Source organism: Triturus cristatus, chromosome 12, assembly GCF_964204655.1.
Source record: "Triturus cristatus chromosome 12, aTriCri1.1, whole genome shotgun sequence".
NCBI classification, from domain to species: domain Eukaryota; kingdom Metazoa; phylum Chordata; class Amphibia; order Caudata; family Salamandridae; genus Triturus; species Triturus cristatus.
The window spans coordinates 776,715,652-776,740,675 of record NC_140595.1 but is presented as its reverse complement, the minus strand read 5'-3'; the positions used below and the strand labels follow the sequence as shown (position 1 = coordinate 776,740,675).

The 25,024-nt window shown below is 45.4% G+C and overlaps 1 protein-coding gene across 1 annotated transcript in view; it reads right to left on the bottom strand.

Annotated features, from left to right (window-relative positions):
* KDM6B (lysine demethylase 6B) overlaps window positions 1-24,101 on the bottom strand; it is a 950,060-nt gene extending 925,959 nt beyond the window's left edge. The window contains exon 1 of the mRNA XM_085639043.1: window positions 23,753-24,101. The gene's annotated coding sequence lies outside the window, so the exon portion shown is untranslated. The remainder of the gene's footprint in view (window positions 1-23,752) is intronic.
* Between the last annotated feature and the right edge of the window lie 923 nt (window positions 24,102-25,024).

Here is a 25,024-nt window from a genome sequence, read left to right as displayed (position 1 = left end):
ACCGCCTGGTGTACGTGCGCTTTAGAAGCACTTTTTAACATAACATAAACGCGCGATATAATGCAACCACAACAGAATGCAACACAATGTCGCTAGCCTTCATGCATCTTCCAGTGAGATGCACACGGTCACCATAAAGCATTCACGTTCTCTAACTTTCCCCTCTTGGACAGAACAGTGAATTCACTTTAATCTGTCCTGAGCTAGCTGAGAAGGCCAATAGGTTTCCTCTCGCATCTAATAAATTGTGAAGGCGACGAAAATCTGTCTTTTAATTCGGTCTCGTGAAGAAAAGCCCATCTCGTCAGCTACCACCAGCACAGAAAGAACAAACCTATGAAATGCCACACGACCTGTTCAGAGGAGATGGCTGCAGTCTGAGGGCCAGCCTGGACACTGGATTATGTAACATGTTACATGGCGTTTCCATTGTACTTCTCCGCCCTGCGGCTGAGTCATTAAGACACACGCTGCCTGCCTTCGATGGCTCAGTTATGATTGTTGGGCACCATTTCGTGCCTGTTATGGAATTGTCAAAAAGTGTCAAATCAGCCTCATGTCAGCACTTTTAATAAGGGATGCGAGGCATCTAAGACTGGGTCAGGAGGCTTTAGGGGCAAGAGAAGCATACTGCAAAAATAAACATCTCCAGAGGGCCACATGGGGAGCGAGGGAGACTGCTCGAAGCCATGCTGTTTGGCGCGTGGTGATGACGTCACAGCCTGTGGTCGGGTGAATTTTATAACCTGCACCTTCTAGCCAGCACAGCCCCGATGTACAATTCCTTTTTCACCAGCCGTGTGAGCAATGATGGCCGCTGTAGCTCTGAGCATGGCAGGAAAACAGAAACACTTCCTGTAAGGTCCCCAAGCCCCAGCAGGACAAAAAGGTACCCTTGAAACTGCCTACAATTCACAACTGTGAAGAGTCAGAACACACACCGGGTATTTACAGATGAAACTACTATGTGAATGAATTCAAAAGGGCACTTTAGGTGAACTGAGGTCAATAATCAGACATTTAATGCGGGATATGTGTGTTGTTTGTGGTGAAGCGTGCACAGAGGCAGCCATGGGGGTATTTAAGGTATAAGAGGGTGTTAAACCGGAGTCGCAGCTAGCTGGACATACTAAAGAAGGAGAATAGCCAGAATCTGTGGTGGCACGCAGGAGAAGGGCTTCAGAGTGAAGGATTCAGTAATGAGGCCCATCCTCAACAGAGCGGTTTCTTGACGTGTGGGATATGAGAAGACGATGGTCTGATGACCTATGATGGAAAGGCCAGTTGAAGAAGCTGAAGGCAGTGTGGAGGAAAGGCAAAAAAAAAAAAAGCAAAAGCATATATGGAAATACCTACCCTGCAACCTCCTCTCGTGGAGCTAAGAACGACCCCTCTTTTGACCAATTATGCCACGTAAATAGTCCAACAGACCAAACTAGCTTACCAATGCATGCATGAGCCATTTGAGATTGCGCTTCCCAAATGTGACTTCCAGCATCGAGCACCCCAAACCCTCCCTGCCTTAGTATTATACAATTATCAAATGGTCTTAGTGGGGAGGGAAGAAGGAATGGGAAAGGGTTGTGGAAGTTTTCACTCCATGGCCCTCACTCCCAGGTAGGACAAAGAACTCCATAAGTTAAGAGTGGAAAACAGGATGGGAATAGAGAGACAGTCAGAGGAGACAGTGCCGAGGAACTATCCAATCAAGTCATTAAGAATGACTGTTTCTGCAGTAGACGTTGCCCATGAACCCAGGTAGCCGGATACTGGCCGCAGGCAAGCACAGGTGTCGAGTCGGTCAATGTCTCACACTGTGAAACAGAATCACACTGGGGAACAGAGGAAACACTGGAAGATGAAAGGCTACCTTCCTCCATCCTTGGCCCCACATTCGAGAAACCATTGGAACGTGGGCAGCTGCCATTGAAGAAACCAGTGGAACGTGGGCAGCTGCCATTGAAGAGACCAGTGGAACCTGGGCAGCTATGATTCAAGGAACCAGTGGAACCTGGGCAGCTATGGCTCAAGGAACCAGTGGAACCTGGGCAGCTATGATTCAAGGAACCAGTGGAACCTGGGCAGCTATGGCTCAAGGAACCAGTGGAACCTGGGCAGCTATGGCTCAAGGAACCAGTGGAACCTGGGCAGCTATGGCTCAAGGAACCAGTGGAACCTGGGCAGCTATGGCTCAAGGAACCAGTGGAACCTGGGCAGCTATGGCTCAAGGAACCAATGGAACCTGGGCAGCTATGGCTCAAGGAACCAGTGGAACCTGGGCAGCTATGGCTCAAGGAACCAGTGGAACCTGGGTAGCTATGATTCAAGGAACCTGGGCAGCTATGATTCAAGGAACCAGTGGAACCTGGGCAGCTATGGCTCAAGGAACCAGTGGAACCTGGGCAGCTATGGCTCAAGGAACCAATGGAACCTGGGCAGCTATGGCTCAAGGAACCAGTGGAACCTGGGCAGCTATGGCTCAAGGAACCAGTGGAACCTGGGCAGCTATGGCTCAAGGAACCAGTGGAACCTGGGCAGCTATGATTCAAGGAACCAGTGGAACCTGGGCAGCTATGATTCAAGGAACCAGTGGAACCTGGGCAGCTATGATTCAAGGAACCAGTGGAACCTGGGCAGCTATGGCTCAAGGAACCAGTGGAACCTGGGCAGCTATGGTTCAAGGAACCATAGGAACCTGGGCAGCTATGGTTCAAGGAACCTGGGCAGCTATGGTTCAAGGAACCTGGGCAGCTATGGTTCAAGGAACCTGGGCAGCTATGGTCCAAGGAACCTGGGCAGCTATGGTCCAAGGAACCTGGGCAGCTATGGTCCAAGGAACCTGGGCAGCTATGGTCCAAGGAACCTGGGCAGCTATGGTTCAAGGAACCTGGGCAGCTATGGTTCAAGGAACCTGGGCAGCTATGGTTCAAGGAACCTGGGCAGCTATGGTTCAAGGAACAGTGTAACCTGGGCAGCTATGGCTCAAGGAACCAATGGAACCTGGGCAGCTATGGTTCAAGGAACCAGTGGAACCTGGGCAGCTATGGCTCAAGGAACCAGTGGAACCTGGGCAGCTATGGCTCAAGGAACCAGTGGAACCTGGGCAGCTATGGCTCAAGGAACCAGTGGAACCTGGGCAGCTATGGCTCAAGGAACCAATGGAACCTGGGCAGAACCAATGGAACCTGGGCAGCTGTGGCTCAAGGAACCAGTGGAACCTGGGCAGCTATGGCTCAAGGAACCAGTGGAACCTGGGCAGCTATGGCTCAAGGAACCAGTGGAACCTGGGCAGCTATGGCGCAAGGAACCAATGGAACCTGGGCAGCTATGGCTCAAGGAACCAATGGAACCTGGGCAGCTATGGTTCAAGGAACCATAGGAACCTGAGCAGCTCTGGTTCAAGGAACCATGGGAACCTGAGCAGCTCTGGTTCAAGGAACCATAGGAACCTTGGCAGCTATGGTTCAAGGAACCTGGGCAGCTATGGTTCAAGGAACCTGGGCAGCTATGGTTCAAGGAACCTGGGCAGCTATGGTTCAAGGAACCTGGGCAGCTATGGTTCAAGGAACCTGGGCAGCTATGGTTCAAGGAACCTGGGCAGCTATGGTTCAAGGAACCTGGGCAGCTATGGTTCAAGGAACCTGGGCAGCTATGGTTCAAGGAACAGTGTAACCTGGGCAGCTTTGACCCAAGAAACCAGTGCAACCTGGGCAGCTATGGTTCAAGGAACCTGGGCAGCTATGGTTCAAGGAACCAGTGGAACCTGGGCAGCTATGGGTCAAGGAACCAGTGGAACATTGGCAGCTATGGGTCCAAGGAACCAATGGAACTTGGGCAGCTATGGGCCCAAGGAACCAATGGAACTTGGGCAGCTATGGGCCCAAGGAACCAGTGGAACCTGGGCAGCTATGGGCCCAAGGAACCAGTGGAACCTGGGCAGCTATGGGCCCAAGGAACCAGTGGAACCTTGGCAGCTATGGTTCAAGGAACCAATGGAACCTGGGCAGCTATGGCTCAAGGAACCAATGGAACCTGGGCAGCTATGGCTCAAGGAACCAGTGGAACCTGTGCAGCTATGGTTCAAGGAACCAGTGGAACCTGTGCAGCTATGGTTCAAGGAACCATAGGAACCTGGGCAGCTATGGTTCAAGGAACCTGGGCAGCTATGGTTCAAGGAACCTGGGCAGCTATGGTTCAAGGAACCTGGGCAGCTATGGTTCAAGGAACCTGGGCAGCTATGGTTCAAGGAACCTGGGCAGCTATGGTCCAAGGAACCTGGGCAGCTATGGTCCAAGGAACAGTGTAACCTGGGCAGCTATGACCCAAGAAACCAGTGCAACCTGGGCAGCTATGGCTCAAGGAACCAATGGAACCTGGGCAGCTATGGGCCAAGGAACCAGTGGGATTAGACAGCCATCCTTCAAGAAGCTAGCGGGATGCAAGTGGGTGTCACTGAAGGGGCTCGTGAATGGGAGAGGCTGTCATTTAAGAAGGTGGTAGGATGCGAGGGAGTGCCATTCAATGAGCCAGTGGAATTTGACCAGCGGTCATTGAAGATGCTAGTGGGATTTGAGTGAGTGTCAATGGGATGCGAGGGGCTGTCCTTCAGTAACAGCCTATGTCTTTTCTTTGAGAGGTCCTCGCCAATGCGCAGGCATCTTGAGGTGGGAGGTCACAGGCGATCTGCGTGCAAGCGCTGCTCATGTGACTGCTGGCAGCAGGCACAAAGGCCTGTGGGGCTCTGTGCCTGCAAAAAACATGATGCTGTCACCAGAGCTCTAACTCCCGAGGTAAGACGAAGAGATGAATCATTGCACAAGAATAACTCTGCTGTGAGCTCTTAATCACCCTGGCTGTGGCATTTACACAACAAATGTTACAATCATAGTGCTGCCCCTTTAACGTGCTGCAGCTCAGGGTCTGCTGATCCACAGCCCATTACAAATATAAAACTGCACGGGGCCTCTCAACCACAGTGATTGCAGCTACACACAGAACTAAAGACCAAAAACATGCACCCCCACCTCCAAACTTAAAAAAGCATGGTTTCCTCTTGCTGATGCTAAAAATAGAAGCACACTCCCCCTGGCCACTAATCTAACGCACTGTTGCACCTCAGCCCATTAACCTCATTAAGAATGGAAAATACATTGCTGCTTCTTGTCGCTTCGTACAAAACAAATTAAAACCCAGTGCTCACAAATGCCTGCTCATCATTGCTAAAGTAAAGAACGGGCTGCTGCACTCTACCCCCCACCCCCCCCACCCTTGACACATCATAAAATGGGGCGCGATGACAACTGCAACACATTTTGCTTTGTATCCTGCTGCGTTATATTCAGGTGGCTGCAGGGGTCTGCACTGGAACCACTGAACAGGGGCCTGGTTCTTCAAGCTACTTGTGTGTGAAAACCCAGCTTCCACGTGCACATGGCTTGATTAACCTAACACTACCCCACAAACTTATAACGTAGGGGGGAGGGAGTAGGCATTATTTACTGGAAAAGAAGGGTTTTGTACACACGGGGAAAACACACTTTTTTTTTTACTGTACCACTGTGATGGGATTTCCCCTTACACAACGGTGCGTCATGTAGAATTGTGCAAACGAATGCCTCTGCATTGTTGCAAACAGGAATTAACAAATATTTTCACACATAAGTCTGATCACAAGGTTGCACCTGAAAACCTGCCACTAGCAAACATTTCAAGGTGCAATGCGGTGAATCTTTGTGAATTCCATATATATATAAATTTGGACCCAGGGGAATATGGAAATGTGTGTGCAAATGTTTCAATGTTATGGGTACTCCTACTCCAGGAATTCACTCACAGTAGGAGTCAGAATTCACAAGTTGTGGTGTTGTAGTATGCATAATGGTAGTAACTTGAGATTGTAGTTGTAATCGGGGTGATGCTGGGGAGGCGTTCCTGTAGTAGTGCTGTCACAGTACTACTGTTCTGTAGAATCATAAACGCTGAAGAGGTACAGGTTCAGTGATGAGTGACGGCTCGTTCTTCAGGGCACTGGGGCTCTGCCTCACCGATTATGAACAGCCATTCACTGCCTCCCTCTCCTTCCACACAGCATGCCCTGCTGCCTGTGTGTTCTACAGAGGCCTGCACATGCACCGACTTTAATAGCTACTTAGGGCACATTAAAAACAGAGAGACCAACTTTACACCCTTTGCTCAAGTGTGCCGTAATGAATAATTCAGCGTTTCTGCACATAGGACAGGCGCTGGCACCACACAAGGGGTCTGTAAATTCTCTGCAGGAGGATGGGGAGGGGAAGCAGGCCTGGTTCAACTGTGGTCCCTGGGCGCCACATGGAGACAACTAGCCTGCCCGGGGCGTTCTGTAAGAAGGGGCAAGGACCATTTTCAGGCCTAGTCCCTATTCCTACTGTTTGGAAGTCAGAACATAGCAGAATAGAGCAATTAGTTCCTATCAAGTGCTACAATCACCTACTGTGGTACGAAGTTCGTCAATATTGGTAGAACTGTACACCAGATGACTTTAATAGCACACATTACATACAATGTGGATTGCTTTTAAACTGGTTCACCTTTCAAGAGCTTGACAAAGTCGATCACAATCAAATCCTCCTGATTGGCGGTAGAATGCTGTGTGCGCCTTTCTGTCTGTGACAATCGAAGCACAGGATGTCTCAGAAAATGTGTTTTCACATTTTAACAAATATAGAAAATGTTTTTTGCAGCTAGCTCCAGCAAAAACTGCCTGACAAATGTACCCCAAACTTTTCTGAGAACGTGTGATTTGTGTGGTTTGCTGTAAATCCATTCAGTAGTTTTGAGATATTAACGTTTGACAAAGGTGCATTTGAGCTTGGCGGGGTTAACACTTTAGTGTATCTTGTCAGTTGAAAACCATTCTCTTCGCCCACCTTTGGCACCTTTTGATGAAGCCGCAAGAAATGTAGCAGGCAGTATATTTAGATCAGTCTTGATATTTTTACATTTGTTCATATCTCTAAAGGAAGCTAAATATGGATGGCAATAAAGCATTAATTTCCTAACAATATTGGCTCTGTGTGGTGATTCTGCCCGAAATTTAACAGAAACTGGGAAGGATTTGATTTCTAATGGAATGCTAAATTTTAGGCCACTCTATCGAGGGCAGAGTGAGGTCAAAGGGCGGGGTTGGGGGACAATACAATGTTAATTGGTTTATAACTTAAGCACCGTTTGAAGATTCTGCTTCATATGTGTCAGGCAGTTAGCAAGTTACATCTCGTGCAGGTATTTAAGGGTTTTTTTGCATCACAATTCTTTACTAAAATGTTTTCAAAAATTACATAAACAGTGGACAACTTTCACATATATTAACAAATACAGATAAGCAAATTGTCAAGAATAAACTGTACAAAAACAAAACAAGCATTTGCAATGCAATAGGTCTCGCAATGATAGAGTTTGAGCTATTGGCATTGTAAATAGGCATTGTCTTTTACAATGTCAGTAGCATAAACTTGCATAAAAGCAGTGTATGGAGTGTAGCAGTGTGTGATGTGCAACATTGTGTGGTGTGTAGTAGTGTGTGGCGTGCAGCAGTGTGTGGCGTGCAGCAGTGTGTAGCGTGCAGCATGCAGCAATGAGTATTTCAGCAGTGTGCAGCAGTGTGTGACGTGCATCAGGGTGCGGTGTGCAGTAGTGTGTGTTGTGCAGTAGCGTTTTGTGTAGCATTGTGCGATGTGCAGCAGTGTGCGTTGTGCAGCAGTGTGAGGCGTGTAGCAGTGTGAGGCGTGTAGCAGTGTGAGGCGTGTAGCAGTGTGAGGTGTGCAGCAGTGTGTGGCGTGCAGCAGTGTGTGGCGTGCAGCAGTTAAGGGTGCAGCATTGTGAGGCGTGCAGCAGTGTGTAATGCAGCAGAGTGTGCATTATTGTGTGGTGTGCTGTAGTGTGAGGTGTGCAGCAGTGTGTGGCATGCAGTAGTGTGTTTTGTGCAGTGACATGCAGCAGTGTGGCGTGCAGCAGTGTGTGGCGTGTAGCAGTATGTGGCGTGCAGTAGTGTGAGGCGTGCAGCAGTGTGAGGCGTGCAGCAGTGTGAGCTGCGCAGCTAATTTTTTGTTTTAATAATGCATATCTTAAGAATATAGGTTTTTAAATTTATTTGGTAAACATGCATTTTCTGTTATAACATTAATAATTATTTGGTTATATTAATACACATTGTAATTTAAGCCCTTTTAAAAAAAATATTATGCAAAGTGTGTAAAAACAGTAAGCATTTTTAATTATTTTTTTTGCATTTTAATCAGTTTTTGTTGAATAGTAGGTGTTACGAAAACATTTTAATAATAAGGTAAATATTACACATATTTATTTTTTTAATGCACAGTGTAATGTTGATAGCTATGTACGTTTTTGAAAATGAATTTAAAAAAAAAACATAAGCAAAAATAATGTTATGAGCAAGGTAATAGCTGTAAGTTTACCAATGCCGAGATTTTTGCATTGTAAAAGCTTGTTTAATGCTTTTGTGTTATGGTTTATCACTTTTAAGTAAAGACTTTAAACACGTATACACGTGTTTACAATATGTGTTCAAATATGCATATAATTAGTGCGTTGCTGAAAGAGCAACATCGTAAAAGCAATATATAAAATATATCTTTATTTATAGAGTATTTTTAATAACAACTAACATTTATCTTAAAACTGTTCGTCATGCTGAACGTATGCTAGTTGGGAAAAAAAAATATCACGTGATACGACCTTGCTAGCGTGCTCGTGCACATTGCTGCTGGGAGCATTTTGCTTTCGTTTATACACAGGCACAATGGAAACGTTAGCTGGATGGGCACACGGAAACTCGTAGCGAGGCTATTTTAAATGCTGCTAACTGTAAGTACCTTAAAAGATTATTACATTAAGAGGAGCGTAGAATCCTAGCATGATGAAATAGTTGTAAGAATGCTAAAGTAAAAGGATTGAATGTTGTAAGAAGAGAAAAGGTATGGCGTAGTAACCGCGTTGGTAGTGTAGTGTTTATGTATTGCAGATAGAGTAAGTGCTAGGTTGCAGGGGAGTATAGACTATATTTAAATATTAGTGTTAGTAGGAGAGCGCAAATGGGTAAATACGAGTAAAAATGTGTTTGGAGCTATGCTAATTATGTAGCAACGCAAGAGGCAAATTAACGTGGCGAAAACAGTCAACTAAGCAAACGCTGATGTGAGTCACTGAATGCTGGGGCCTATGTATGAGCGTTCACAGACACTAATGAGGAAGAAAGTGAAACTGGATACTGACTTGCTGAGGGAAGAGAGACAGGAGATGTGCACGCCGCGTGGCTGAAAGCGCGTACACCAACTCAAATCCGCCGAGACCATGCGCGTGCCCATCTCCTGTCCCACTTCCGAGGCAAGTCAGTAACAATAGATCTCGCTGGCGACAGCGCTTCGCGCTGCGTTCGCCAGGCGAGACCTAAAAAAGGAAATTTAGTACAAATATGGCCGTTTTAAAACACTGACTGTTGAGTGGTATAACAAAATAAAAATATGTTAACAAGAAATAGAGAAATATATGCATTCAAGAATAAAATCCCTAGTGCAAACCTACTGACATAAAATGTGTAGAACATAATCAAAGTATATAGAACTAAGCTCCATGTGCGACTAGGAGGGCTCCGAGTCCGACCCCTGCTGCCCATGACTGAGGGGAGTTGGAAACAGAGTCCAGCCAAAGTTTGTGCACAGTGTATAACGATAAATGGCAGGCGGTTGTGGTACCTCATGAAACAACAAATAGAAATTACTGAAAAACACACAGTAAAATTAAAATAAAAAAAAGCCTCGAAATCTACAACTCATGGGGTGTAACACACATTGCATATCATAATTCAGGCCCCTTGCCATATTCAGAACACCCCTTACCTGAGGACATCAAAATAAAAAGAAGATATGTACAAAAAGCAAAACATGGCGGATGCCAGTTATGCTTTACGTTGTGCACGTATGCTAATTGGTGAATTTCAGGGGTTTTTCATTTCTGCGTTTTCTGAAACACAACTAACTTTCAACTGCGTTTGTTTCCAGTGAATATATTTATAGGAGTCAGAAAAAAAAAACTCTATAATTATGCTTCTGTAGCACTTCCCATACACAAATTGTTTTTGAGCAATTTGCATGAAATTGACTAACGTTTGGCATGCCAATTTGTGCAGATCTGAGCAGGGGAAGAAAAGTTAGGATAGGGTGGGATGGTTCAAAAACATACAATACCAAACAAATTTTTCACCACTCAGCAGATTTAAACCAAACTTAAAAGGAAAGTATAACTTCACTCAGACCGTGGCCATTTTTTTTGATTCGGTGTAAATCCACTCAATAGTTTTGGAGATATTCGCATTAGAAAAGTGTGTCAGGTGGGCCCCAAAGCAATACAATGTAGAGCTATCTCTGCAGCTAGAAACTGATGAGTTCTGAAAATCACCTCTGAATTTTTTAAAACGTGTGATTGACAGGTAAAGGGATTCAATTATTTTCCGCCCACCATCTTGAAAATGCAAATTTGAAAAACAAAACAAAAACTTGTGAGTTTCATGCTGTGGAAATAAAGAAATACATTTTTTTTTTTAAATCACACAGAAAAGGGTCAAACAATTGGCCAGTTCTAAGCACCAAAGGGGAACAGAGATATACCCCCAGGGATGTGGAAAAAATTACCAAAAAAATTAAAAGAACACTACTGGTTGATAGTAAACTTACAGATTGCCAAAATGCACAAAGCCACTATTTTGTAACCAGAAATGGATGTTTTTTCATGATATAAAAAAAAAAAGTGGGAGGTTCATATAAGGAGCCACTGAAAGCTAGAATGAAGGACAGAGTGAGGGCCCTACATTCTAACATCAGCGAGCCATGCACAATGGATTAGGCTGCCGGTGTGGGTTGGGTGCAGGTCCTAAGCTGTGCACAGCCAGAGACTGTACGCAGTAGGGGTAGGCTGCCAAAGGCGGACTGGGCATGACAGTGTAATTGAAAGATTGGACACAGAATCTTTTTTTTTTTTAATTTTTTCTTTTTTAAAGAAATTTACTGAAAAAAAAGTTAATTATTTATGGTTTCAAGGAACACAAGCACATACTCTGAATTTTGCCATTATGGTATGCAAAACACAGCGCACCATAACAGATGCCTCTGCAATGTTATGCGCTTGGTTGACTACCTTCTTTTTCATTTGTCTTTAGCCATGGCATATACGGAGGATGAAGGGCAGTTACGGGGTATGGTGCGCAGTGCATACTATCATGACAAATCTGAGTGTTTTTTTTTTGTTCCCTGGACATATATATATATATATAATTTTTTTTTTTTCATTTGCATAAATATTTGCGAGTTAGTAAGGAGTTCCAGGACCATATAGAGGAATGTGGATATATATTTGTGTGTTTCCAGCTGAGTCAAAAAGCATCGACAGGGTTGTGGTTGTTTTTCAGGGAGACATGTACTGCATATAAAAGTATGCCAATAGAACTAAAACCAGACAGGCATCCAATTGTGAGTGTAAACGTATAAGTTAAATGGTTGTGGAAATGCAGACAAAATGTAAAACAGTCATTTGCAAAGCAATAGGTCTCGCATTCACACGTGTCTGAGCTATTGGCATTGTAAATGACAATGCCTTTTATTTATGTTTTGGGTTTTAAAACATAAATGGCATTGTCATTTTACAATACTAATAGCTTAAATTCTTGCAAATGCGAGACCTACTGCATTGCAAAAAGGGCCTTCTCGACCGCTGGTTAAATTGTAAATACCAGAGGAAGAGACCGGCCTGCGACGTCTTCAAAGTAGTGATAAATAGTGCAGTGAAGAAGATGTGCAAGTATTGTAAATTACACAGAAACAAAGTGTGAATTGAGAGTTACATATGATCCGATCTATAAACACTAACAAAGCGCTCCAACACCTTTCTCTCTGTGATTACACTGTCACGGCTCAGGAGGAAGAGTGTGAGGGTGGGGCTATTTCCTGCCCTCTCCATGATTTGAGTGTGCAGTGTGGCATTGCGTAATTTTATTGCTATCTTTGGCCAAATAAAAACACTCCAGCTGTAGTAGGGCACTGGCTTCACCTCCTGGTATAGGGCAGGCTGTGCTTTTTGGCAGGCATGGAGGGAGGGATGGTCTCGTCTGCAGCTCCGGTCTCGTACAGTGCCCCTGCTATTACTAGTGAGCGAGAGGCGCTAAGGTGGTGGTATTGGTGGCGGTATTGGTGGTGGTGATATTTGTATTGGTGGTGGTGATATTGGTGGTGTTACTGGTATTGGTGGAGGAGGTATTGGTGGCGGTGATATTGGTGGCGGTGATACTGGTGGGGGTAGTGGTATTTGTGGTGGTGGTAATGGTGGTAGTATTGGTGGGGGTGGTGGTATTGGTGGTGGTGATATTGGTATTGGTGGTATTTGTATTGGTGGTGTTGGTACTTGTATTGTGGAGGAGGTATTGGTACTGATATTGGTGGTGGTAGCGGTATTGGTGGTGGCAATGGTGGTGGTATTGTTGATGGTAGTGGTGGTATTGGGGGTTGGTTCGTGTTTATTAAAACAAGCTTTTGAAAACAACTGGTCAGGTGGCTTTAGTGCAGATGACATGTAACACATGTGGGGGGGGGGGGGGGGAGGAGGTTGAAACAGACACGAGATAATGCCGGGTTAAAACGATTGAGAGCAGGTGCCTGGGTTACGGGTGTGGCCGTGCTGCTTAAGAAAACACAAGCAGTTTCAGCTGAAGCAGTGCATGTCCGGCCTGCAGTAAGAGAAACTCAATAAAGTAAATAGTGCTTACAGACTAAATAACAGGTCCCGTGTAACAACTGAAGTAAAGGGGCCAGTAACCATGGGAGGTTACAAATTAAGACAAGGCCGTGCTAAGGAGGGACTAACAAACCTATTAACAAATCCGAAGGCAGCATTTATGAAAGACAATTACACAAACCAAAGAAAAATATCGGAGGCGAGTGGACGGGGCTGCTCTCACATACTCTACTACAGCATGCTCGACCTAAACAACTGATTACCAGAAAACTTGCAACCCTGTGTATAGCTGACACCCTGGATGCAAATGCCATGGAAGGGGAAGAGCTCCTGCAGGCATAGGTGCCAAGAAACTAGATTCAGGCAGGAGACTACCAATCTTTGAAATCAAAAATGGCCTTATTTGGGCTGTCTCCCACGAGAAACTGCCTCGGCTTCAAAATAAATCAATAAGAAAAATACACATTCTCCCCATTATATATGGTTTTCAATCTCTCACCTTCCTCTTCTAAAATGTTGGCATGTATGTGCTGAGGGTGTCAGTTTGAAAATATTCCACCTCGCATCCAGACAGGGTTTGGCATTAGGACGAGACGGGGTCAGACTGGGCTCGTGTCTGACATTGAATCAATCCCTAGACACCAACTTCCTCCTCAAGCGTGCCGGCTAAACCCATCCCCGGCCGCTTTGGAGCAGAACGGCTTCTCCCGTATGAACCGGGGGAGCGTCTGAAAGGAAATCTAACCAGCTTTGGACTGGACTCTTTCTGCGGAAGACTACAATAGTTCTTTTATCTGTTCCGCTTGGTGACCCCATGTGAGAGTTTCATCGTATCAACGGTTTGGCAAACCTTCAATAATGCATTTCTTTCTTTTATTTCGCAGTTTTATATAGCGCGAACATGGCCCAAAGGCGTCAGAGCGCTTTAAATGAGCACTGGATTACATTACAACATCAATGCCGTTTTTTGGAGGAGGGGGGGGGGGCGGCGAACAGGGAGATTAAGTGATTTTTTTCAGAAGCACAGGATGTTGAGCCGACGCCCCCGGTTCCCGGCAGCTCTGGCCAGAAGGTCACATCAACAGAGTGGGCAACAGCCCTCACTCACATGGACGTGACCGGGCCCTGGTGTTCAGGGCACAAGCTGCCAGGCCCCAGAGTCGCGCTCACACGCTCCTTAGTCTCTCACTCACACACACACACACACACACACACACACACGTTTGTTTAATGTTTCCGAAGTGCCCAGGTGCTCGGGGCCTTCTCATCTGGCGAGCAAACGTCGACCATTTTGACAAGTGTAAATGTGCTTCAAAGAGCGGTAGCCGGCGACTGTAGCGCTTCAAGTGCGACTGTGTTTCAAAGGGCGCTAGGCTGCCTGTGGCGCTTCAAGTGGGACTGTGTTTCAAAGGGCACTAGCCTGTGGCTGTAGCGCTTATTGTGCAGAGTTTGAAAACGATGGGTTAATTGTGATAGGCAAAGTTTTCTCCTACAAGTGAGCAGTTTGCGTTATGTGTTCCGGTGTGTTTTAGTAGTGAGATCTCTCTCGCGGGCGTATGTACGTACATACACAGAGAAAAGGGTGCCCCTGCGGTCATTTTACAAAACCAGCATATATCTGCGCTCGTGGCCAGCGTGGGTGGGTGCAGGAGGGGCTGCCCCCACACTGGCCCCGGTAACCCCAACACTACCAGGACCCACACTCGCGGCGAGTTCTGCCCCGACACCAGGCACTGCGATAGAAGGGCAGGGAGACCTGTCCTGCCCAGTGCTTTCCGCCCCAGCCCCTCCGACACTCAGTGCACTAGAATCAAACAACAACAATGGCAATACACAAACTGTCACCGTAGGGGGCACTTCTCACGCTAAGGTGAACACCTCCTTCCAAGCACCATTTGCAGTCCCGACAATCTGTGTGCTCCCCAAGTGCATTCTGGGCGCTGTAGTCCTGCTGTGCTAACATTAAAGTAAACGGACTAACACATCCAATGGCACTGACCGGTCGTAGATGGAAAAGGCCAGGCATGACGACAGTGTTTGTAATGTGGAAAAAGACATGGCAATTGTGCTTTGCATACAGTGGCCATGGGGAAGCTATCATTGTTAATGTGTGCTTCACATTAACAGGTACTGTGGTAAAACCTATATCCAGGGCCACTGGAGTTATGCGGCAGGGGAGGGCCAAATTATGCGACAGTTAAAGGCAAATTATGCGGCAATCTTTGTGTTAGTACTACTTCATTTGTTTGTCATTTTTACACTTGTTAACACTGTTTGGGGGTTGGTTGCACCTCATTAGTACCAGTTTAACATCCAAAGATAGCAAAAAAAGCAACACAAAGGTAGCCAGACAACATTTGGAAAGGGGCTCCCTCTGCACCGAAAAACGTGTGCTGCATTTTAGTAACTTTTGAACCATTTAAACTAGAAACATTTAATTTGTTAAAATCTGCAGATTTTGCAGTAGATGATGGATTATGTGGCAAAGTTCTAATTAAGCAAAAAAACACAGCAGCCACACAATTGCATAAATCCAGTGTCCCTGCCTAGTCCAGTACACTTTACATATAGGTGCAATCTGTAAACTGCCAGGCTTTGCAAGACTTACAAACAAGCCCAGAGAGGGAAGACGTCACGGCTCTGTATGCTTCAAACAAAAGGGCAATGAGGAAACTGCCTTGTTTACATTCTCAGGCAGAGTCCCTTTAAGATAAGAAGCAACCTATAGCAGCCATAACACCCTGACCGGCAAGGCCTCCTCCCAAACACCTCGGAGAGGAGCAGGCCCTACGACAACGAGCAGCCCTGCACCATGCCACCGTCAGTGCCCACCAATAAGCTGACCCAGTGGGCAGATCGGGTACATAGCTAAATACTACTCCACATGCAGGGTAACACAGGGCATCAGGATATTTTAAAAGAACACCAACACAGAATTGTTAGGCCCTCTGAGTATCTGAGCAACACTCCCATTTTTAAGACTTGCCCTGGCATAGGAGGGCAGCACCCTGGCATACGTTGCCCATTCGGATGACATTTTGTTTTTTTCACACATTTTCATGGACTATTATGTGGTATGGAAACAGTGAAGGGGCAGTAAAACCAGCACAATATTTAAACGGGCTCTTTATCCGGACGCAGGGTTTTCATTGTTTTACTTTTGAAAATACTGGTAAATCATATCGTTTTTAAGCTAACAGATTTCAAATATTTTACTACAAGAAAGTACCGTTTGTCTTATTTTTTTTTTTAATTGCACTGGGACGTAAAATGTGGAGCGTGTAGGACTCGTATGTCCAGTTTAAACTTTATCTGAAGTAAATCATACTTTGCATGTCAAATCGTTGCAGAATGTGCCCCTTATATATTTATCAATAAACCAGTTACATGTGGGATCTTTCTAAAAGATTCCCAAAAGCAAATGTTATTGAAATTAAAGTTATACCTTCTTGCACTTTCGCTCAAGTTTTTTAATTGGGTCAGTCAAGAAAACATATTATGGGAGGGTTACCTGCTTCTCTTAAGATCCCAAAAGCAGAGTTTTATCATCAATAAACGAGGACAATTATTTGCTGCCCGGTGCAATTTGTTTGTTATTCACAGATGCACTTGTTGGAGCCCGGGAGCCACAAAATTAGGTAGTCTCCTTGCCAACTCTTGGCAGGGTACAAAAAAAACAAAATACAAAAAATGTAAAATATCTGACTTCCACATTTCAATTAATGAGTTATAATAGTTAAAAAGAGCAGAGTGCAAAACACAGTTCACTCGTTTACACAGCATGTATTAAAATCATTTACAATTACAGCTAATTTTCCGTTTCCCCTGATGTTTATACAAGAATGCAGACAGGATACAGCCCATTTCCCAGTCTGTATTTAAAAATAAAATAAACCAATGCAGAAATTAGGTCTTCATTTTAGTGTCTCTTATTCTGCTACCCAGGACTCCTTCGACCATATTTTGAATATTTATATTAGACGGAAGAAAAGTTGAGACTTCTAACCTTAAATACCTGCACATACACACTCGTTAGTACCACAATGGTAATGTTTTCAGGTACAAACCCTTCAGACAGCAATGCAAGTTTATCAGTTAAATGTCAAATTTTGCTAGATCCCAATACATTTTTTCTCCCACAAAAATACATATGTATAACTAGCAATAGCAACGAAATAAATATGGTTAAGTACAGAAATATATTTAAAAAAAATGCCACGAAGCCAGGAGTACTACCCATAAACACAAGAAAAGGCAAAACAGAATAGGCATGGCCCAGTTGGGTAAATTCAAAGGCAAACTATTGAACTTGTATAGCCATGTTCAAGTCCCTCATATGACAAGGATTCCATCCTGGGTAATCATTAATTCAGACAAGGGTATAATCCCTACAGCTAAGAAGCCAGGGAGGTCACTCATGACTACTTCTAGTGCAGCCAGCTTGTCCCAAGTACTGTAAAGATACAGTACATGTACATCCATGTCCTTGGGTAGATAAAAACATAATTGTAAGATGACTTTGAGACACTTTATTAAAGATGCTGGCCAGCATCGCCAGTCTGCAGACAATGCTTGAATGTATTTACAAATGTCTTCTAAAAAATATGCCCTCAAATTAAATCCGGCCTAATACACCTTCACAACTGGATGTCCGCAAACTTTCTTAGACTTTCTTCAGAAAACGATGAATTTATTCCATCAAGATAGCACAAACTCGACTCAGCCATTCGTGGCTCTCAGAACTCATACAGGTTCACCCCAAATCTCATCTCTGTAGCCAAAGTCCTTACATTGTTGATTGTCTTAACTTGTGTACGAGTGAACATATTGAACATTCAGTGAGAAGTACCAGAACATCATTTCAATAAGTAAAAAAACCCAAGTTTTACAAACCTTTGTGATTTATAACATGGACTATGGGCCCACCACCCTGATAGGACTCCCAAAAACCATCTCGTCACTTGTCAAAAACCGTGACACATTCTGCCGGGATTGAAGGTTTGATCGCATGAATCCTGGTGTGAAAGATCTACATAGGCTAGACTGCAACTGGCCTGTATCCCATTCAAAGTTCTTTATCACCAAAAACACTCCTATCTTGCCGCATCCTTAACCATCTCGAGAGTAAAGATAATTTCAGATGAGATAAAAATTAAATTCAGATTGTGACTATCTACGTCACTGTCGTTTATAGGGCCTGCCCTTTCATTATGGAACTGTTGACTTGAAAACCTCAGATACCAAAATCATCATCTTCAGCAGAAAATGTTTTAAATGCGGTTTTTTTCTACCTTTATGTATATATTTCTCTGCTTTTCACTCCTATTTTTATTGCATCTCTCCCCCCTCTTTTCTCTCAAGCAAGCGTCCCCTTCCTGCCGTCTCATTATCCATTCCTACCTTTTTGGACAAAGATGTTGCACTCAAATTATGTACTTGACGATCGTTTAATTCATTCTCCTTTCCCTTATTTTATTCCTTTATGATTAAACGTAAGGAAAATTGTTGCTTGTTCATTGTAAAGGGCATTAACTCCACCTAACAGATAGAATAACACTATATAAAATGTAAAATAAAAATAGCAGTGGCTGGCTACTACTACTAGTATTTGGCTACCAAAACGCCAAAAGCGGCCTGGCCTTCATGAGATTTACAGAAAGGTCATTCTCTGGAGATTATGTGTTTAGAGTCGATACAGACTTCCTTGAAAAGCCAAAATCATAGGATCTAGGTCGCCCAAATTCAGAAGCGAGGAGTCAACTTGGACAGATAGGTCAACTGCATAAATCACGAAGAGGATCAGTGCAATGACAATCTTGGCTCACTCCCCTGCCGCCTCGCTAGGCCTTTGACTATAGTGCCCGTCCAAGAAGCTAGACCAAAAGGGTTCTTCTCCAATGCACACGGAATGCCAGTCAACCAGGAAGGCATAGCCCTCTTGGCCAATAAACATACTCTCTCTCTCTGCAACGAAGGGAATGGAAGAAAAAAGAAAAAAATGTCAGTAAGTCCACAACGCAGTGGTAAAGCGCCAAAAAGGAGATTGTAATTTGCCAACAAAACTAATGGTGCTACATTGTACAGGGATGCTATTCCCTACCTAAAGCCTGTCTAGGCCGAAGGAAAGATACCTAGTGTGTTTACCCAGCATCTTCTTGAGTGGGTTATCTCTTAGTAAAGATAATATTTGAGCATGTGGGCTAACATCGCTGTTAATTTATGGTTCTCATGTAGAGCCACCAGGAATTACTGTGGTATTAAAGATTCTTGGAAATATCTATGTATCATCAAATAGTCAGCGTCCCTGCATCTCAGAAGCCCTTGTGTGTCAGATTCTTTCAGATAACGACAGCAAGAGAGAAAAGAACATTTCCCCAAAAAGGATTGGTGGGAAAGGGGTCTTAAATTTAAAGGCCAGTAAGGCGATTCCAGCCAGAGATCCTGCTGCACTTTCTGTGATAACTCTGAAACTGCGTCACACTTGGAAAAAATCTCATTGATCCTTTAAGGGGATTAAAAATCCCACATATGCCACGAATGTAAGAAAACTACAGCCAGGAGATAAATTGAATAAAAACTAGAAACATAACGATCTAAAACATCCTGATAAACTATTCAGCAACAGAGAGAGACCCTCCCGTGTTCTCAGGTTTCCATCTTGGTATCTACGAAATAATAGTGGGCCAAGAGCACCTTAAAAAGGGATAGTGCACCTCAGTTTAGGTATTATAAACTCACCCCCTTCACATACTTCTATCTCCTACGTCTAACTCACACCGCTGAATTTAAAACGACCTACTACTCCAAATTGTTGAGGTTATTACCGTCAATTGGACTTTTCTTCCGCAACAGGAGGAAAATACCTCCCTGCTAAGATGCTGCAGTCACAGAGCTTACTGTCATCTTGAGAAGGTGTAACTTCCTGTTTGAGGACAGGACTTCCTGCTATGACACACTGGAGTGCAGGAACGCACTGGGGGAGCTATTCTCATCTGCATCATGCAAAACAGAAGACATCATGCTCATGGTGGGCCGATGGGAGAGATCACTCACTGGCTCTACATTTAGAATTTTTGCACAAATAAACCATGAATTGCATCAGGGACACCCGCCTCACGCCAGGAGTTTTGCCAAGATGAAGGTGACAAGTGCTGTTATCACAGCTGGTTTCTAATGAAAGTATTCGGCCATGGGGCATACAAATAAAGGCAGCAGGAGACAAGGACTTGGCCATAAGCACTGCGGTCCCGCCTGACTGAAGCATCACAAATGTTCTGCCTTCTTACAAACACACCTGTCAAAGACCCCGCACACATACTTTATATTTTAACAAATATACCAAATTTTGCCAACTGTACCTGAATTCTTAATTGTGGGATTCCTCTATTGAGATCTGCAGTCACTTAATATAGTGCATATCAAAAATAGATTATGCTACAGAGGAGCTCCGACACTAGATTATGAATAGTTTGTGAATTTTTGTTTAATGAATTAATTTTAATTATATAAGCAAAGAGGCTAACAGAAGGGAGGCTTTAAAAAAAGTCAATCCAAGGTAAGAGTAGAATGCCTTTACATGGTTGAAGGTGATACGCAGACCAATAAAAACAAATAAAAAAAAGAAGAAGAACGGGGAACGGTTTGAAAGCAGAGGCAACCATGAATTCACCAGTCCCTAGCTGACAGGACAGGCATATTGCAAATGACAGACATGAAAGACACCATGTATCTTGGAGCCAGACTGGCTAAACGTTGTACCGGTATAGTTCAATTGTACAGCAAAATAGTATATTCTTTAACGAAAAACTGCAGAGACACCAATAACCCCAATCGTCCTATATCATAAAACGGTCAGGGGAATTTGAAGGAACTAGATTGGCTGTGGCTCAGGTACTCTGGCAAACCTAAAAGCTCCCCGGAGCTAAAAAAAACAAAAAAGTTGGGAGGGGATGGAGGTCTCCAATAAATTCCTTCTACTCTAGGGAATTCATCTTGTATAACGTCGACAGACAAAGCTGCAGAAGGCTCACACCCTTCCTGGGACATGATGCACTCTTTATAATCATCATAAGATACCAAGCATAACCCCAGGAGTGGGATGCTGAGGCTTATGTCTAGTGGTTAAGTTGCTGGGTGCATGACATGAAATCAATTCCTACTTTCTCCATTTCACCAAATTGTGTTCTCTTTGGCAAATTTCTACTTCGCTGTGCCTGGGAAGATTGAAGTGCTGGGTGTGAAATGTGCTGGTAAACTCAAGCACCGCTGACAGGTGTACCCAGGACCTCTTTGCCCAAGAAAATAAATAAATATTGACCAACCCAGGTTCTTAGAGCGAGACCAAAAACTAAATGGGTGCGATGGAGGCCAAATGGTGAGAAGTCTGCATTACTGTTGGGTCTCTCTGACATCTGCACCACCCATCAGAGACAGCATCTCTGCATCTACCCCTTCCAAGTCTGGGCCCGAGAGCGCTGACTGCCCCTCTACTTGCTCAAAGATCATCACCTGTGCAGTAGGGTCACACCTAACATCTCTAAATCCCCCCCGGATAATTCCCTGGCTGACCAACAGCCCGCCACTTGAGCACTCCATAGCAGGAAGAAGGGACCTCGGTGACACGCGACTGCCTCATAGCAATGCGTGTCACTTAGGGGTCTCGCAGCTGCTTCATGAGGGTCCTGAGATTGCTGGAAGCACTTAGGGCCTCATGTAGGAAGCCAAATACCGGTCGGTAACGGACGATTTTCGGTAATTATACCGTTACCGACCGGTATTTTGGCTTTTGAGATGTAGGGGGAGAATTTCATGATTCGGTATTTACCGAATCGGTAAAATTACCGAATCGGAAATATTACCGATTCGGTAAATTTACCGATTCGGTAATCACCGAATCATGAAATGAGATGTAGGGGGAGTGTGTGGTGGGTGTGGGGATTTGTTATTTACCACCAACTAAAGGTTGGTGGTAAATGACGAATAGGTGACAAAAAGCATTTTTGTGCACGTTTAAGTGTGCAATGTGGCAGACATACATGCCCTTAGGGCATGTATGTGCGCCACATGTGCACACATGGCCGAATCAGGGGTGCAACAGGGTGTCAATGTGACACCCTGCCACCCTTGCATGTGCTCCCCAATTACCGAATCGGTATTTACCGATTCGGTAATGAGGCATACCTTCCCATCAATGGGAAGGTATGCCTCATTACCGAATCGGTAAATACCGATTCGGTAATTACCGAATTTTTCCGATTCGGTAATATTTACCGACTCATTACCTACATTGCATTTACCACTTCATAAATACCGAATCGGTATGATTCGGTATTTATGAAGTGGTAAATGCCAGCCCACCTACATAAGGCCCTAAGTGACTTAGAAAGGTCGCTGTTAATACAGGGTTACAGACCCATGCGATACAAGGTAAGATGGGTGTCAATACATGGAAGTTATGAGGGTGCGAGGTGACAAGGTAGCTGAACAGAATCTGACGATGTTAACCACACGGATTAGTGATGACACCTGGTGTAGAGGGACCTAGAATGATATAATAAAGCCCAGAGATAGCTGAGAACGGCTCAAGATGCAGACGATGGCGTGAAGTGGTTGATGAGGACACATTGGTGTCAACAAAAGATGGCGTAAGGAACTCACTAGCGTCACAAGATTTCACATCCATTTCAGAATTGACAAAAAAATGAAAGAGGTCACAACCGGTGCAAAGCAATCTACAGAAATGACTTCCAACACGACATGAAACCATCACTGCCCACACAAGACTCGAATGTGGCGAAGATGGCACTACTGGTCAACCTAAAGCTACTCGAGACATCGCAGCAGGCTTCTGTCAGGACATGACGTAGGAAGGTGTCAGTGGACGCACGAGGACTCCAGTTTCCTCACAGGGTTTACAAATCGCCTTGAGGGGCAGAGGCGCTCTCTTGCACCCAGTGACACACGAGGGCTCCAGGTGTGAACACCACTCATCACAAAACTTTTAAAGCACTTACTAAGACAATTTTCCCCCGACTTCCTGAAACCCCTTCCCAGCTAAGGAGGACTGTGGTTTGGTCGGGGCGACCCCCTGCGTACCTCTCAAACCTCCCGAATTAAAAGAAAATGGAAACTGACGCAGATGAAAAAGACGCGCCACTTGTCTCTCATTTTCCTCCTTCACGGGAAAAAAAAAATACAAATCCCACTCATATGACAAATTAATTGCGACACCTCCCCGCTCCTCACAAGCTACTATAAGCCCCAGGAGGGGGGAGTGGTTCCTGTGACACTTTCATCAACTCTTGTTTTTAATCATTTTGGGGGCTACTGGTTGGGACTTTAATCTTTTTTTTTTTACACCGGCAGTAGGTAGGTGTTTTGATTTAAACGTAGCCTCGGGGGAAGTGGTTGCGAAAGAAACCCGTCAACTGCTTACGTAATCATCTGGATGTTTTATGTAGCACCGACCGGCCACCTTAGAGCACTATAAACATACCTCCCGAAAAACTGCGGCATTCGAAGAAGTGGCAGCAAACTGCGTGTGCCTAGAAGACAGACAAGATATGCCTACGCAAGAAAATATAGATACAGCAGGTACGAAATTCCGCACGCACATTGTAGGACCATCACTCACATACTATAATAAATATACACACACACAAACATATATATGCTGCAATGTACATTTAACTAGAGTCGCTATATAAATACATATTCAGATGCATATTTTAACACAATTTTATTTTACATAGCATTGCACACTGCGTAGGCTTCTTCGAGAAAAAATAGAAAACATTCCGAGATATGTTGAGGCCTCCACCCTGGCGAACACACCCCCTGACAACTTCACGTCATTCATAAATTCAAGAAAATATTCCCCCCCAAGCCGCCCCCCAGCCTGAAAGCAATTTTATACAGTCAAATATCAACTTGTTACGCAACAAAGTTATTTAAGTAAAAATCATGCCCCTACCTTGTCCTGGTGGAGCGCCCTGAGAGGGGGTGCCCCCAGGTTGAGCCCCCCCCCCTGTTGTGCTGGTTTCCATCCCTGCACCCCCGCGTCTTCTGCATCGCCGAACCTGGGACCATCCCCTGCTATTTTCGGGGAGAGGCACCCCCCTCTCCAGTTCAAGGGTGGTACTGCCCCCCTCCTGCAGCCCAGGGGCACAGTGCCAGGGCACAGGGGCATGGTTCGCAGGGGGGCCGCCCGCCCCCTTCCAGGGGGGTCCCGAGGGGGCGGCTGGTGAAGGTGCAGGCTGTGGCGTGGGAGCTGCAGGATATTTCAAAGTGCGTAGTAGCATCATTTCCCACACGCCTTCTGTGTGCCCTCCCCCTCCTGCTCCACCCCCTTCAGGGCCCTCCCCCTGCCTTTCGGGCCTCCTCTGCCTCCACCTCCTGTCCCCCCCCCCCCCCCCCCCACCGCGCGCGTGGTGTTCCTTGCCCCCCACCTCTCTCCTGTTCTCTTCCCTCCTCTGCTGCCGCCCTCCTCCTATCACCCTCTCCCACTCGCGTCTCCCTCCTCCTTTTCACCTCACTCCATCCCTCCCTACTCTCCTCTTGTCAACCTCCTTCTCCAATCCAGTTCCCGCCTCTCCTACTCGCCTCCGCACCCTCCCCTTCTGCTCGCGTTTTCCCCTCTTCTTTCCTATGTGGTCCTACAACCAGCGCTCCCCCACCCGCCCCCTTACAGTCCTTTCTGAAACTGAAACCCCCCTCACGCCCTAGTACTCTTTCTCCCCTCACAATTCCTGCAGCCCTCTCCCACCCCTTCTTCCCCCTTCATTCCTTCACATTTTCCCCCGTAGCCCCAACCACTTTCTTCTTCACATTTACGGCTCATCCTTTCTGCCCCTACATGTCCTCTCCCCGTCACTCATTCCTCGCCATTGCTCCTCAATGTATACCCTCCCCTCCATCATGTTCTCATGTATCCTTTCTGGTACCCCTTCCCATCACTTTGTGCCCCCCTGCGTCTGCCTCTTTATCCCACCGTCCTCCCACCTCCTTCTCCTCACTGGCTTCCCACCCCCCCTTTTTCTCCACCAATTCGGTACTCCCGACTTTCTGTCTCTCGCCTTTCACCACCCATACTAGGGAATTCGTGGCTTCTTTAATTCCGCATTCTTTAATACCACTGTCCTTTGGTGTATTCCCCAAACTCTGCCCCTGCACCCCAAACTCTGCCCTGCACCCTTTCCAGGGCTAGACTGGCCACAGAGGACACAGGGAAGCCCCGTGGTAGCCT